Genomic DNA, 18,130 nt, shown 5'->3' with positions numbered 1-18,130 from the left:
CTCCGAGAAATATATACCGAACAAGAGAGGTCCCAGGACTGAGCCTTGTGGGACGCCACTTGTAACTGGTTTGGAGTCTGACATGGCTCCAGCAATTCTAACCATGTGGGTTCTGTCCTTGAGCCAGTTTGCAACCCATCTAGTGACATAGGGTTTTATATTTAAGCTGGTGAGCTTATCTATAATGCCCGAGTGGGGTATTGTATCGAAGGCTTTTCGAGGTCCAGGTAGGCTGTGTGGACCACCTTCCCCTCGTCAATGGCCTTGGTGACTGTTTCAAAGAAATCGACCAGGTTTAAGAGGCAGGATCTGCCCTTAACAAAGCCGAACTGGGTAGGATCCAGTGTCTGTAGGTCCCCAATATCTTTATTTATGAGGTCCATGATGATCCTTTCCATAGCTTTGCAGACCAAGCTAGTCAGGCTTATGGGGCGATAGTTTCCAGGATCCGTTGAGGCACCACCTTTGTGGAGAGGGACCACTGTTGCTGTACGCCACTCTTTGGGTACATATCCTGTAGTAAGGCTGAGATTGAACAGTAGTTTTATGTTTGGGTTTAGCTCTTCTTGAGTTCATGTAGGACGCAGCCCGGGACACCGCCTGGTCCGATTGATGCTGTGTTTTTGCTTTGGAGAGGCGGCTCTTACCTGAGCATCTGAGATGTCAGGGGCAGCACTCTGCTGGGATAGATATTTGCCCTTTGGTTGGGAGAAGTTTGCGCTGAACCTGTCAGCTAGGATGTTGGCAATGTCTGTGGGTTCGGTGTATTTTTTGTCATTTTGGACTAATTCTGAGCATATCTGGGAATTCCCACCCAGGTTCCTAACATAACTAAAGAAAGCCTTGTGATTATCCTTAGTGTCCTGTGGGTCAGCCTAGGTTGGAAGGTTTGGAGACAAAGCCAGAGAGGCATGATTACGTTGGTTTGGACATGTGCTGAGGAGGGATGCTGAGTATATTGGGAAAAAGATGCTAAGGATGAAGCTACCAGGTAACAGGAAAATTGGAAGGCCTAAGATAAGGTTTATGGATGTGGTGAGAGAGGACATGCAGGTGGTTGGTGTGACACAGCAAGATGCAGAGGACAGGAAAAAATGGAAACAGGTGATCTGCTGTGGCGACCCCTAACGGGAACAGCTGAAAGAATATGATGATGATGATTATATATTATTTATTTATTTATTTTACATTTGTTGACCGGGTTAGTCTAGCTGGATATATGTCCATTTTCAGTAGAGGCCCGGGGAGAAAAGCTCCAGAAATTAAACACATTAGACAAAGTTAGACAATGCAAATACTAAGGCTTTAAATCAGGGCAAGTTAATACACGTAATACATAAAATAGTCATGACAAATACAAAGTATAATAAACAAATGTCTTAAAAAAAGAAAAAATGTAATATATATATATATATATATATATATATATATATATATAAAAATGTAAGATATATATATATATATATATATATATATATATATATATATATATATATATATAAGTATATATATATATATATATATATATATATATATATATATATATATACACATTTGTAAACATATAGTTATAGAAACACATACATAACTATACAAATACATGCCCACACAATTAAATAAATCAGGTGTGTAGATAAAATGGGATGAAGGGGGACTGCAGTTCCAGGTGCAGGATGTAGGGGCTTATGGTTGTCAGTTACTGAATGGTTTACAGTGTTATATAATCATCCTTTTACATGCTAACATTTATGAGGTGAGCGACTTTATTTCTGTTGTAGACAGGACTAATACACTCCAGAGTTTTGCATTAGAAATAGGCTATAGCAGGCTTAAGAATAAAAGCCGATTTTCATTTTAAAATTAGAATGTCACAACAAGCCTACATCAGATATTTAGTTACATTTGTTGAGCAGTAAGTGTATTACAACTTTCAGAAATGCAGTATATATACCCTCATACACTTTTGCCTTTGTGGTACTGGCACAGTATTGCCAAGGTTATTATGTAACGAGACTTGGATCTAGTGCTGAAGCAGTCCATTCAGTAATGGATGGGGAAAACAGAGAGCTTACTGTGAACACTTCCCTGGGCAGTTACAACTGAAGAAACGGTTATCTCACCCTCCTACTTGTAGATGCAAACTTCTTGGTTCATTTAGTCTACCTGGTTGAACACATACAGTAGCTGTATGCCTTAAGATATTCATTTAATGCTTAGTCTTATCTTCTGACTTCCAAATTTGCTATATAAAGAAAGGGTATACAGACTACATTAACTTAATGCACACACCTGTTTGCCATCTGTGTGACATGCTAAGCTGACCATTAAATTATTTTGTTATTCTATCAAGTATAAAAGATAGTTAGCATGCAATATGTAGAATGTATACAGTCAGCTTTAATATGAAGAATCTGAAATGGGCTAAGAATCAAAGTGTAGAACTGGAGAAGCGGAATTCTTCAAGTACCAATAGTACGCGCAACAGGTAGAAGTCTGCTGCTGTGTGCAACACAGCTCTCATATTAACTCCAGAGTGTTACACAAAGTAATCAAAATGCTGACTGCTAGCAGAAGTAATGAAGTGAGACACCTTAAAATAAGGATAAAGATGGGTTTTAAATTAATGCTACTTGTCATCCATGATTAAACTAAATGCACATAACGGTAAATTCTGCTATTTCCAAGATAAATTGCAGGTATAAGCCACAATATAAAGACACTGTAACAACTTAAGTGCAATGGGAAAAAATGTATACATAAATTCTAAAGTTTTTTGATGGTGACATTACAGAATAGTGTTAAGTGAACATAAACAGACTCACAATGGTATGTCAGTAACTGTAAATCCTGCAGGACAAAACAGTATTGGGGGAACTACTGTGCTCAAAAAGAAAAAAAATGCATACACTAAAATGTCTGTTTAGAGACAGTTATTTTGCAGTGCAGAGAAACACATCCTTTAGTTAGGTATTATTTAAATCTACAACATTACAGTATTTTCTTTCCATAGAAATGTAGCCATTTTGAAGACTTGGGATCACTTTCTAGTAGTAAGCAACAGTTGTTTCCTACTTACAATAGTTCTTCAATTCAAGAGTCCAAATAAAAACCTTGCAATTTCAGACATCTTCTTCTGATCTGACATGTGCGGTGTGTGGAAGTATAAGGAAACTGTTGGGGGTTCAGTAGACTGTCTCCTTTAGAGTATCCTTCAGTTTTCTTCCTCTTTTCTTCTTCTTTTTTTTTTTTTTTTGTTATTTAATCTCCCCCTAAACTTGCTCGAATAATTCAGACGGATGGGCAGAGCTGGCCTTGTCTGACGTAGTGTGCATAGCGCATTTGTAAACTTTGCCCTCAATGGACTTATTCTTCCTGGTAGGTAAACTGGAAGATAATTTTTAGGGTCAAGGGGCATTAAAAGGCCGCATGGTTTGGTTACGCGGCCTGCAAATAGAACGCTGAGACGGAGAGGATTAGAAAGGGTCTTTACCTGAGGTAATAATTGCGGCATTGAGATATGGATTTAGATGTGGATTTTACAGATACTGCAAAGCTGTAGCATAGACTCACTCCCTGTTTTCTCCATCCACTTGGCATTAAAACAGCATATGGATCTTAAAAGCATGCATCTGCATCATAATTTTGGAACGTTTTTATTTATTCAGGATCACGTCTGTTTTTTTTTTATTGTATGTATCTTTTTATTATTTATTTTAATCCGAAGTAGTCGGCAGTTCACCAAATGCTTTGGAGAATAAAGATTTCGCTTCATGAAGGTTTTTGATAAGAGTAGTTGACACTGTTATGTTGAAAGCAGAGTATCGCTGGGTATTTCATCTAGAATTTGATGTTTTCATTTATCATGTACTTACAGAAGGGTGATAGGATTTGTCTAGACTGCTTTATAGGAAGTGGTAAATCTTAAACAATTGTGATTTTATTTCCTTTCCATGTTATAAACTTCTTTTTTTTTTTTTTGCAAACAGTAGAATTGATTGAGCATGTGAAGCATTTAATAATCTTGTGTAGACCTGTCTAGAAGTATCCGGAGATTGTGACTTTCTCACAGCCCGATGTGTTCTCTCAGTTGTGATCGACTGTGATAGATCTTTATTTTCCATGAAAAGTTCAAAGATTTCCTTTGCAATGTTGGAAAGTTGTGGATGTTCAAACTTCTCTGGTATACCTCTGATCAACACATTGTTACGTCTCGCCCTTGCTTCAAAATCTGTTATTTTTTGTTGCATATCTTTTATGGAGATTTCATTTGTGGAGATTTTTTTTTTGTAGTTCCTATATTTTTATCTCATTGCTCATAATTTTTGCTTCATTTTGGTCCAGTCTAGATATAATTTGTTCCAAGTTGTTTCCAAATGGGGTTAGTTTTGTAGAAAAGACTTGAATTTCAGACTGAAGTGGAGTTAGTGCTGCTTTGAGTTCCTCCATAGAAAAGGGCTGTTCAGATTTATTTTTCAGGGATTGTTTAGGAACTTCTGGCTGTGTTTTAGATGTTTTTTGTCTTTTCATGGAAATTTCTTTCTCTGGAGATGATATTAATGACAGTCTAGTCTTTGAAGATTGTGATTCCATTTGTTCCATCTTGATAAGATTTTTTGTTTATTTGCTTGTGTAAAATCTTTGCAATGCTGTCAGGCCCAAGCACATGTAACTGGATTCACCACTACACCACTGCGGGAAGAAGGAATTGGATAACCTTTTGGTGCTTCAAATCCAAAAATTTTTCGACAGGTAGGCGCAATTAAGGTTACCCTGACTTGTAAGAACTTTTTTTGTAGGTTTTGATGCAGCAGTAACAAGTGATTTAAGTAGATTAAATTATAGTAGTGAGAGCTTATTGAAGTTAGTGTTTCCTAGTTAGCAGCCATCTTGGAATCCTCCGGGGGTCCTCTTTTATAATCTTTGCTTGAGCAAAGGAACCAGGCAGAGATGTCATCTCTTCCATTTGTTATTTGCATTATATCTAGAGCTATTGGCAAAGAAAATAAGGGACTCAGAAATTCAAGGATATGATTGGTATGGTAGTCAAGAAAAGCTGGCTCTATTTGCATATGACATTATTTTACACCTGGCAAAACCAGAAAGGCACATTACATTGCTGCGGAACATATTCAGATATTTCAAACCTTTTCGGGATACAAAATTAATGAAGCTAAAAGAAAAGCAATAGCGGTAAATTATGTACCCACATATAAATTGGTTCATCAGTATCCATATTTATGTGGACATGATAAAATGAAGTATTTAGGAGCATGGATTAAAAATGATACCAGTGTGGTAGCTAAGGATATGTGGGAAGCTGTGTTATATGATTATCGATAGCAAGATACAAGCAGTTAAAGAAATTTTAGTCCTGTTAGTCTTGTTAGTCCTGTTAGTCTTATACATTGGCCAGGCATATTTTATCAACCAGAGGAGAAGTTGTGAATAGCAATTAATAAAGAGCTGAAGGATTTTATCTGGGAGGGGAAGACGTCAAAAATCTAATTGAGCAGGGTGGATTGTGATTACTTGAGTTGAGGGTTATTTCAAAGCAACGCAGGTAAGGCTCCTATACATAGCACAAGCAGAAAACTATAACTCAATGTGGAAAGAGATTTTGATGAAATAGGGGGGGCAGCTCAAGTAACATTTAGAGACTGGGTTTTTGGATGTAGACCTTTAAGTATAACAACAATAATCACACAGAATATTATATTCATAAAGTAGCAGAAGGTCTTCTAAAAACAAAGCCAACACAGGAATGGAGAAAGGAGATTCTGCTGATAGGGATGACTGCAATTAGGGATACAGATAACAGGCAAGAGGGGCCTGGAATATTTTGCAGAAAACTGGCAAAGGAACCAAGGCTCATAGGTAGGTACTAGGCTATTGGCCCTAGGGCCTATATAAGTCTAGCCAAATGGTACCCTGGCTTTTGCCACCCAAGAAAATTATTTTCCTGTGCCCCAGTCAAGCAGAGCCACAGAAGTGATCCCCGGGGTGAATTTCCTATCTCCCATCCAGTCATCAAGATTTTTCTTGAAGAGTGCTAATGAGGAGCTTTGTTTGATATAGATAGCTAGTTTGTTCCAGAGTATGGGAAGTCTCTGAGATAGGAATCTATCCTTTCAGTATGTTCTGTTTATTGTGGTGACAAGGTTTAGGTCCCTAGAGCGTGTAGCTTGGAACAATTGGGATTTCTTTACATGGAGCATGTCCAACAGCTCTGGGTTTGACATAGCTTTGTATGTTAGGCAGGGATCGCCTCTGAGTAGGCGATATGCGACAGAGTAAAGCTGGAGTTTTTTGAGACGGTCTGCGTAGGGCATCTGTTTGAGGCCGGTAATCCTCTTTGTGAGGTATTTCTGTGGCCTTTCCAGTTGTTGTAGATGTCTTTTGAGGTACATATCACAAGGGGCGTTGTACTCTATAATGGGTCTAATGAGTGATGAGTAGAGGGGAACAATTACCTCTTTTTTCCTGGATGAGAAACCTTTTGTGATGAGGTGTGCCATGTAGAAGGATTTCCTGACTACTGTGGCGATGTGATTATCAAAGGAGAGACTACTGTCCACCTGTGTCCCAAGGTCTCTTATCATACTTTCGGTGTTAAGTAGACTACCGCCTATGTGGTAGTTCATGGGTACAGAGTTTTTACCAAAAGAGATGACAATGCACTTTTTGGCATTGAGCTTGAGGCCATGGCTTTGACACCAGGCATCTGTCTCAGTGAGGCCCTTTTGTAGGATGTCCACATCATTAGGAGATTTGATTATGGCTCCTAGTTTGCAGTCATCTGCGAACTTTGTTAGCCAAAGATCTTCTGTGTTAGCCTGTACTTCAGAGAAGTAGATACCAAACAGGAGAGGACCTAGGACTGAACCCTGTGGTACTCCACTTGTCACTGGTCTGAAGTTGGATTTAGAGTCTGCTACTTTCATGTGTGGTTTCGATCAGTGAGCCAGTTGGCAACCCATCTTGTGACATAGGGATTTATACCTAGTTTAGTGAGTTTGTCTATAATTCCAGAGTGCAGGATGGTGTTGAAAGCCTTGGCAAGATCTAGATAGGCTGTGTGTACCACCTTACCCTCATCTACAGCTTTGGTGACCGCTTTAAAGAAGTCTGTCAGGTTTAGGAGACATGATCTGCCTTTTACAAACCTGAACTGGGTAGGGTCTAGAGTTTGGAGATTACCAATGTCATTGTTTATAAGTTCCATGATGATACGCTCCATAGACTTGCAGACCAGGCTCGTCAGGCTAATGGGGCGGTAGTTCCCGGAGTCCGTGGTGACTCCCCCTTTGAGGAGTGGGATAACTGTTGCTGTGCGCCATTCAGTGGGCACAAAGCCTGAGGTGAGGCTATGATTGAACATGGTACTTAGGTGGGGTGCCAATATTAGTATTGGCTGCAAATAACTAGACAGGGAAAGGAACTAGAATGGGAAGACACCAAGAACTTATTTGGACTGCAGGCTAGAGATTGCCTTTCATATCAAGGATTGATATAGAGTATAGGCAAACAGAAAGAAATCAGGGGGGTCCTAAATGAAATACCAGCACTGGTAGAGATTTTAGTAGAATCTAAAACAGAAGCCATTAAAAAAGGAATAATTAGTACAGCCTATAAAATATTGCATGATAACTATAAGAATCAATCAGAAGAGGTTAGAGAGGATTGGGAAGAGAGACTGGATAAACAATTCACAAAGAAACAATGGGAGGATATATGTACGTCTCCCAAATATGCAACAAAATTTAGAAAGTTTAGGATTTTTGCTTGGAAATGTTTACATAGATATATGTATACCCCCCCCAAGTAGACTCCAGAGAATTTTTCCTCAGGTAGACAGCAAATGTTGGAAGTGTAACGGGGAAGAAAGAGGTAATTGGGAACATATTTTCTTAGAGTATGGTGCATTGGTGGACTTTAAGGTTTTCCTGTGGGATGTACTATCAGAGATGCTGGGTGCCAGATAGGTGTGACAAGGGAGATGATTTTTCTGAGCTATGATACAGACTCAGAATTGCCTAGACATGGTAAGGCCTTGCTGTGTCTAATTACTGTGGCTGCCAAAAAAAAACAATTACTACAAAATAGAAATCAAAATCTAAACCATCTATACCAGAAGTAATGAATATAGTAACAGAGAGTAACAGTAGCTTTTAAACCATTGAAGGGTAAGCTAAGAGAGACCTAATGAGGACAGTTGAAGTAGAGGTTTGCTGTGACAAACTGTGTTGAAGGCTTTAGACAAGTCTAGAAATAAGGAGGAATAGTTTGTCATTAGCTCTAGCTTTATTGACAGTATCTATATTGGTTAGAAGTGCAGTGTTAGTACTGTGGGAAGGACGGAAGCCATGTTGTTTGGGGGATAGGAATTCTTCCTGCAGGAGATAGTTTAGCAATTGTTTTTGAGTAAGTATTTTAGAGAGGGGGTAAGATTGCTGTAGCTCTACATTTAGTAATATCTGTTTAATTTCCTCTTTTTGCAGAGGGATAATGTATGACTTTTTCCAGAGATAGGGAATGTGAGATTCATGGATTTATCTATTTTGACCTATTTATAAGGATTGAAACATGATAGGCAATGTTATTGGCTGCTGTTTTAAGGTACTTGCTTGGAAGGTCATCAGCTGAAGTACAGCATGGTTTGAGTTTGTTTAAGAGTAGTTTTATATGGGCACAGGTTTAAAAGTGAAAGTGGATGTGGTGATACGTGGCTGTTGGTCAGGGTTAGTATTAGATGTTGGTGAATCTTTGGTTAGAAATACTATACTATCTATGAAATAAGAACTGAGCTGTAGTGTATTGCAGTTTGAGTGGTGAGTTATTGGGAGAAGGATTAGGGTTGAATTCTTTGGCCGGGATGCAAGATTTCTGTATTTGCTGTCCAGAATTTTTTATAGCTATGTTTACTATTATTCTGAAAGTTATTATAGAATAGTTTTTTTGTCTTCATTTATTTGCTTTTTAATAAGATTGCAAAGCATTCTAAAGTTTTCAAGATATTGTGATGTTTTATACTTTCTTTCCATGCTTTTTCTCTATCCTGCATTAGCCTTCTACTCTTTTTGGATAGACAAATTGCATTATTTGTTTCAGTCTCTTCTTCTAGGAGGCTCAAGGCTATTTAGGATATTCAGGAAAGTTGTACTGAATTCATTTACAGCATCATCTAAGGGAAGAATTTTTAGGACTTTCCAATTAATAAGCATTAGGGTAGTAATGAAAATTTCTGGGTTAAATTAGGAAAGCTTACATGTTGTTTTATAAACATGCTGTCTAAGTGGATGTGTGAGATGTCTGGTTGTGTAGATTCGGAGATAATCACTGAGATAGTCACACATTGTACATGTGGTGATGTATTTATTAGGGTGAGATACTAGGATCCAGTCTAATAGGGAATTTGATGTTTTGCTATAATGTGTGGGGGTATTAATTAGTTATGTGAAACTAAATAAGTTCATGCTAGTTGTAGAAGAGTTATATCCAACCGACATTCACAAAACCTAGTAGTATTTTTTCATGTGAAATTGTTATGGATATCCAGTGTAGGATATCTTCCAGTATAGATGTAGTGTTGCCAGGAAGAATGTAAAGGACACTAATACATATTTGTTTATAAGTGTTTATTTTCAGGAAAAGTAATAAGAAGCTCTGCAGAACTGAGATTTGGTATTGTTTTGTTGTAAGGGGAAATGTGGTAGTTGTTGGAAAATACTAAAGCAATACCACCACCCTTCCTCTTTATACATTCATTACAGATGATATTATAGCTGGGAGGTGTAATTTCAGAGTAATTTATGCTGGGTTTAGGCTAAGTTTCAGTTATTGCAAGAATATCAGGCTATGGCAGCAAATGTTAAATCACCAGGGTTGGAGAATGACCGTTGTAGGGTTAGAGAAGTGTGTGGAATAGAATTATCTTGATGTTCGTTGATAGGTGAGGCCAGGATAAGGTGAATGTCTCCTCCTCCTAGAAGGATTTTAGTATATTGGGAAATTATCGATACTTGTTTTTTGGAGAGTATTTATGGTACTTACGTATTATAGCAACCACATTTCTAACCCCATGTACTTCCTGATGCTATCGTGAACCGACTTTATAGTAAACTAAAAATGGGTGTGTGAAGTCCAAATTAGTTTTGTTATCACCTTGGCTCTGAAAGAGGAACTGGAGTAATGGCCAAATTCCTCTTCCATGGTTGAGTGCTTTGCCACTGTAATGTCATGCAAAATAAAATGAACAGGGAAGAATAAATAATGCAGTGCTTTCTACATCAACAAGCACAGATTCTTCCACAGTGCAATGTAATTATTATGTTTACTGTTACTGAATAGTCATTTAAGCAAACAGATTACAGCAAAATACACACCATTCAAAGGCATAAAAACAACATGTGCATTGTAGTCTGTGTTGAGGCGATGCATGTTAGAGAGGCTCGCAGTGCTATAAATAACAAAACACAATTTAAAAAGAACACGAGTGCCCATCAAAAAAATAACTGATTGCACACCTTACTTCTGCCCTCCATGAAGTCAGAACAAAAGGATATGGTTAGAAATCCACATGTGAAGAAGCACATTAATCAGCTTGAATAGCTGCTGTTACTGGCAACCTGCTGTTGTACGCCTTAACAAACTTTTCCATTCACACACGATGCTAAAGGACACTACCCAGGAAGAGGAATTTCTCTGTTATTCCTGGTCCTGTTTCAGAAGCAATGTGATAAAAAAGTTATTTGGAGTTTACACACCCCATTTCACTGTAACATAAACTAGTCTCATTATAACTTCACCAGTTATGGCGACTTCGAAATGTGGTTGCGATAATACATAAGTACCATATTTTCCACTTAATTTTGTTTTGGTTTGAGTTGAAATTAAGTTTATTAGTCTATATTTGGATGTGCAGAGAGTGTAGGGAGGAAGTTTGACTAGGTGATTTGGACAGAGTTGGAGAGATGTTGAGAACTGTTAAAGAGTCATGGTAGGATGAGAGATTGCCAGTAGGAGGGGGAAGAATATAGGATATCCTGAGGAGAAGCATGATTAAGTAAATGGATCTGTATGTTATTGTTGGCAGGTAGCAGGGGAAATGGGAATCAAGAAAGAAAAAGAGGTTGCAGGGCAATAGGATATTTAGTGCTGGTGGAGTCAGAAAGCTGATAGAGGGTATCTAGGAAATAATTATTTTCTATGAAGGAAGAGAATTAGGTTGTCCTAGTGTCTTCTCTACAGCATAAGGAATAGAAGGGTTTAAAACGTTAGAGTATGAGGATGTAGTTAAAAGATAAAGAAGTGAGGATTTATTTTAATAATATAGTAAAGGTAATTTAAACCAAAAGATAAAAGGTTAATCATATCTTCTCGAGAGAGGGTTAAGTATATGGTAGTTCGGTTTACAAAAGCTAGAGAAAAGTAGGAGATGCAGACAAATATAGGCCCTGTAGTGCAGAACTAAAAACAATTGTACATCTTGTTGCTGGTTATGGCTGGCTTAGGATCTGTGCACTGAAAGGTACAATAATGTGGTGGGGTTGTTACACTGGGTATTGTACAATACTACAATGCAAGTAGCTGAGAAGCATTGGAAACTTGAATCTCATAGAATGAAGAAGTTTTTATCAGACATGATAGTCCAGTGCCAACAGTCAAGTAAGCAGAGTAAGAAAACCAGAAACGGTAGTTAAAGAAAGAAAAGTCAAAAGTACCATTAATTATTAAAACAGCTATACCTAGTCATTATAGTGCCCTGTGTACTGAGAAGCATAAAGTAATAAAGTATGAAGATGAGCAACCTGAAATTAGAGCAATTTGCAGTAAACACATCCAGATAGTTACAACAGCAGAAGGAGTGATAAGGCTAATAAAAATAATTTAAAAATATACCTAAATATGCTTGCAATATAGGTAACACCATATGAAATACAGAAGGAAGCAATTCTATGAACCTTGCTGATACTGAGAATAGCATTCTTGGCAAACATCAAACACTGAAGAAGTAATAATTTAATGAACTTTAATTGTACCCTGACTTAGGATTGGGTCCCATTTCTGTCAAGGTAGTAGAAATCCTAAATATTTAGAGAAATTAAAAGGGAGACTCTCCCAAATTTTGGTATTTACTTTGGATTCCTCCATTTTTGTGCAGGACAACTCACTGCCTTGCCACCTCTTTTCTCTTTTTTTTTTTTTTTTTTTTCGTTTTGGTGGCCTGCGTTGCGTTTTGGTTTATTAATTATCTTTTTGGGGGCTTGGCAGTGGTGTGCATCTGCTTATGGAGATGAGTCAACATTTGGAATGTCTTAGTGGTGACCAAGGATCTTCACCTAAGGACAAACTAAATGTGCCAGCCATGTTCTTCAGTTTAAATGCAGACGTGCAACAGCTTAAAGGAGATCTAACCCGACTGGTGGAGCTCATTTCATAGCCAGGAAGTTCATTGTCATGTGGCCCACCATTGAGGAATCCAACTCAGGAGAAGTCAGAACAACAGACATTTGCAAACGTTATGGCCGGTTTTGTATTGGGCTTGGATTTTATGTTCAACAGTGGATTAGAGCATGACAGTGTCATTTTTTCCACTTCTCAAGTTCATTTCCAACACCTTGGCTCACAGACTCTTTAGTCATCCTCCAGACTTTGTGAAAAAAGTTACAACAATCTGGATGGCCGTAACTTTGCCTGTACAAATATAGGTACTGTCACCAACAATCCTAATGCAGGTTCTGTTTTGCATATTATTAATAGGGGCAGCTCTGTCTCTGGAATGTTATTGACAGGTTCTTTATATAATTTTTTGAACATGGAACATTTTAAAAGCTGAGCGAACTCGTTTGAGGGGAAAATTTTATTTAATAACCCAATAAACAATGGTAGAGACTCTAGCAATGTCAGACTTACTAATATGAACTCCTTAAAAAGATGGTATTCGGACCTAGGAGTCAAAACTGCTTAAAACTAAAAGTTTGGAATTGGATAATATAGCAATAACTGATGATGTCGGTGTGCTATATTGAAGATTTACCTACAGTTGGTGTGGTTTAATCATGAGGATGAAGTCTGAGTGATTAAATAAAGCCAACCATGGGTAAATCATCAATATACCGATACCTATACAACATATAGCACTTGGGCTTTCAAGCCAGTTATTTTACATTAAGAGGGTTCGTGGTCTGCACTCTTGTGGGAGGAGAGGCTGGACTCTGCCCTTCTGAGCTGGGAATTTCTGGTTAAAGGCTTATAGTGCATGCATATCTGAACTGTTTCTTACTGAAGTTGGTGCGCCTTGTTTGCTGTGGCATAGACTGGATTCGGGCCTGCTGGATCTAGCTTTGTTTGTGTAACTTGAGCACTAATCCAGACATTCTCTAAAGTATTCAATGGTATTTATTACTGCTTGGTTGTAACTTGATTAAAGTGTAGCTATCACTCAAGTCTTTTGGATTAAGCACTTGGGCTTCAGACCAGTTGTTTTACATTAGGAAGGTTTGTGGAAAGCACTGTGGTGGCAGGACAGGTAGCTTTCATCCTTCTAAGTTGGGAACTGCTGATTGAGAGCCCAGTGTCCAAGTGTATTAGTTCTGGTTTAGGCACTTGGGCTTCAGGCCAGTTATTTTACATTAAGAAGGTTCGTGGTCTGCACTCTTGTGGGAGAAGAGGCTGGACTCTGCCCTTCTGAGCTGGGAATTTCTGGTTAAAGGTTTATAGTGCCTGAATATTTGAACTGTATCTTACTGAAATTGGTTCACCTTGTTTGCTCTAGCATAGACTAGATCCAGGCCTGCTGAATCTAGCTTTGTTTATATGCTTGTTGTTTGTTTGCTTGTTATTTCCCTGGAAGCTAATTCCACCTAATACGCAACTTCTCAGCGCTTCTGTGGATCACTAGTGATATCTGCATTGCTTACTGTACTTATTTCCTTGTTTCACTTGAAAGAAAGTTACTGTTTGTCGTTTTGCATTTAGTTACTTGTAACACATTGCACTCAAGTTACCTGGCACTTGCTCACTAAAGCAATTATATAAGTCAGCACTAAAAATTAAAAGCACTACACTCTCACTCCCCACTGGCCCTTGTTTTCAATTAAGGAATTCCCAATATTATTCTAGCATGTCCAAAGGTCAGTTGTCAATCTTCTCTCCAGTCCAGCTGGTGAATCTGGGAATCTTGAGGCAATGTTATAACTGCCTCATGTACACAGACAACCCTCTCCTCCTCCCACATAACACAAATACTTGTAAGAGAGGCAGCTATTTAGCCAAACTGGAGGCTGAGCTCTCTCAACTCAGGACTGGCAAGACCAGACAGGAGGAGAAGGCAACTACACACACCACAAAACCAGCCTCACATAATGCTACCACTCCACTGAATCAAACACATAAACACACAAAGACATACTCGGAGGCTCTGAGTAAAAATTTACCTAAACAGCAGAGGCCTCCAAAGCAGACACCCAAACAACTGCTACCTCAAGACACCCCACAAGCAACACATAAACCACAAAAGCAGTGTGCAAAGCAGTCACAGCCCTTAAGGCCAAATACAACACCAAACATACTTGTCATAGGTGACTCCATAGTCAGACACACTGGCGTCCCACTCACCAGGCTGAACAAGGAAAGGGTCACAGTAAGCTGCCTATCGGCGCTAGAATCCGCCACATAACACAAGCACTCGGGTCACTCCACGGCAAGTACAAATATGACACAGTCATTGTCCATGCTGGTGTGAACGACCTGAGACGTACCTCCCTGGACTACATGAAAAGAGACATAGAGGAGCTCTCTGATTATGTAGCCCAGGCAGGTATGACCCTAACCCTGAGCAGTATCCTTCCTTCACCAAGAATGATGCCACAATATAGAGACAAGATGATCAGCTTTAACAATTGGCTTAATGTCTGGTGTCATTCAAAGGGGATCCTGTGTCTGTCTGCTTGGGATGACATGCTTGACAAGCCACGTTGCTTCGCAAGGGACGGCTTGCACCTGTCACCCCTGGGATTCCGGATATTGGCTAAGGCTCTTGCCACCCACATAGTGCCTTTTTAGGCAAGGCTCAAATTCTAAACCTACCACCCTAGAAAACAAAAATGGGAAGAAACTGAGGGTAATGCTGCTCAATGCCAGAAGTCTAAATCTCAAAATGCACGCACTCGAGGCCCTTCTCAGTATGGAGAACATCGATGCCTGTGCTGTAACTGAAACCTGGTTCAAGGCTCCTGAGAGCACCCGGCACTATTAGGTTTTACCTCATATCATGCGCTCCGCCCCAAAACCCGGACCACACCACAAAAGGAGGGGTGTATCCATATTCATAAAGGATACCCACACCTCCAGGTTGGTGGCAACGCACAAGCTTCGGAAACCATCCAGGTGCAACTAACCATAGGCAAAACTGCTCTACAAATTGTAGCATGCTACAGGCCACCCTCTCAAACTCAGGAACCCCACACAGCCTTCCTGAAGACACTGGAGGGTATAAATGTATCTCCAAACACCATCATATTGGGTGACTTCAACTACCGAATATAGACTGGGAACATTACTCAAGCCCTAACTTTCTAGCCCAACGGTTCCTGGAGTTCATAAATTCAAATGCCATGGAACAGCTAGTCACTGTTCCCACGAGAGGAGAAAATATACTAGATCTCATTGTCACAAACATGGGGACAAAATGCTCCACACCGGAAGTATATCCGTCATTGGTGAGATCTGATCATAAACTAATCTCACTGGAAATCCACATCCCGCCCCACCGCAAACAAAAAAGACCATAGTGAAGAACTTCTCTAAAGCAAACTTCACACTACTCAAGACTGGTGTGGTATCCTTCAAGGCCCCTGAGCCAGTGGAAACCACAACCCAAGCTGCGGAAGCCCTTACAAATGCCTTCTATGAACACCTCCAGGACTGCATGGATCAGGCAATCCCAAATAAAACCAAGACTCTTTCCACAAAGGGCAAACGTCCAGTCTGGTGGACCCCAGCCATTAACAAACTTTACAATAAGAGGAGAAAGCTATTACATGATAGAACAAAATCCATAAAAGGGAAGTCACCCCTGATCATTATTAGTAAAAAATACGAGCACTCATAAAATCAACTAAGGCCAATTTTGAGAGAAAAATTGTCATGGATTCAAAGGACAATCATAAGGCCTTTTTCAGCTATGTTAGGAACCTGGGTGGAAACTCCCAGATATGCTCAGAATTAGTCCAAAATGATACAAAAATCACTGAACCCACAGACATTGCCAACATACTGGCAGACAGGTTCAGTGCAAACTTCTCCCCTCTCCCCCCCTGAAGGAGAGATAACTATCCCAGCCGAGTGTAGCCTCCCGGACATCTCAAATGCGCAGGTGAAAGCTGCACTCTCTAAAGCTAAAAACACAGCATCAATGGGACCGGATGGTGTCCCCGGCTGTGTGCTACACGAGCTAAATGAGGAATTAAACCCGCACATAAGGCAGCTGTTTAATCTCAGCCTTACCACAGGATACGTGCCCAAGGAGTGGCGTAAGGCAACTGTAGTCCCACTCCACAAAGGCGGCGCCTCTACAGACCCTGGTAATTACCGCCCCATAAGCTTAACAAGTCTAGTCTGCAAAGCTATGGAGAGGATCATAATGGAGCTCATAAACAAAGATATAGGGGACTTGCAGACATTGGACCCGACCCAGTTTGGCTTTGTCAAGGGAAGATCATGCCTTTTGAACTTGGTCGACTTCTTCGAAACAGTCACCAAGGCCATTGATGAGGGAAAGGCAGTCCATACAGCCTACCTTGACCTTGCAAAGGCTTTCGACACAATACCCCACTCGGGTATTGTAGAAAAACTTACCAGCTTAAATGTAAATATGAAAATACAACACCTCCACTCCTTCAAAACACCACTATCTTAAATTCTACGAAACAGGAACACATCCACAGTAAGTCTGAAAGTTCTTTAATTATATAAGTCAGCACTAAAAATTAAAAGCACTACACCCTCACTCCCCACTGGCCCTTGTTTTCAATTAAGGAATTCCCAATATTATTCTAGCATGTCCAAAGGTCAGTTGTCAATCTTCTCTCCGGTCCAGCTGGTGAATCTGGGAATCTTGAGGCAATGTTATAACTGCCTCATGTACACAGACAACCCTCTCCTCCTCCCACATAACACAAATACTTGCGAGAGATGCAGCTATTTAGCCAAACTGGAGGCTGAGCTCTCTCAACTCAGGACTGGCAAGACCAGACAGGAGGAGAAGGCAACTACACACACCACAAACCCAGCCTCACATAATGCTACCACTCCACTGAATCAAACACATAAACACACAAAGACATACTCGGAGGCTCTGAGTAAAAATTTACCTAAACAGCAGAGGCCTCCAAAGCAGACACCCAAACAACTGCTACCTCAAGACACCCCACAAGCAACACATAAACCACAAAAGCAGTGTGCAAAGCAGTCACAGCCCTTAAGGCCAAATACAACACCAAACATACTTGTCATAGGTGACTCCATAGTCAGACACACTGACGTCCCACTCACCAGGCTGAACAAGGAGAGGGTCACAGTAAGCTGCCTATCGGGCTAGAATCCGCCACATAACACAAGCACTGGTCACTCCACGGCAAGTACAAATATGACACAGTCATTGTCCATGCTGGTGTGAACGACCTGAGACGTACCTCCCTGGACTACATGAAAAGAGACATAGAGGAGCTCTCTGATTATGTAGCCCAGGCAGGTATGACCCTAACCCTGAGCAGTATCCTTCCTTCACCAAGAATGATGCCACAATATAGAGACAAGATGATCAGCTTTAACAATTGGCTTAATGTCTGGTGTCATTCAAAGGGGATCCAGTGTCTGTCTGCTTGGGATGACATGCTTGACAAGCCACGTTGCTTCGCAAGGGACGGCTTGCACCTGTCACCCCTGGGATTCCGGATATTGGCTAAGGCTCTTGCCACCCCCATAGTGCCTTTTTTAGGCAAGGCTCAAATTCTAAACCTACCACCCTAGAAAACAAAAATGGGAAGAAACTGAGGGTAATGCTGCTCAATGCCAGAAGTCTAAATCTCAAAATGCACGCACTCGAGGCCCTTCTCAGTATGGAGAACAT

Source organism: Protopterus annectens, chromosome 13.part0 (genome assembly GCF_019279795.1).
Source record: "Protopterus annectens isolate FY-2018-M chromosome 13.part0, PAN1.0, whole genome shotgun sequence".
NCBI classification, from domain to species: Eukaryota; Metazoa; Chordata; order Ceratodontiformes; family Protopteridae; genus Protopterus; species Protopterus annectens.
This window is presented reverse-complemented; position numbering follows the sequence as displayed.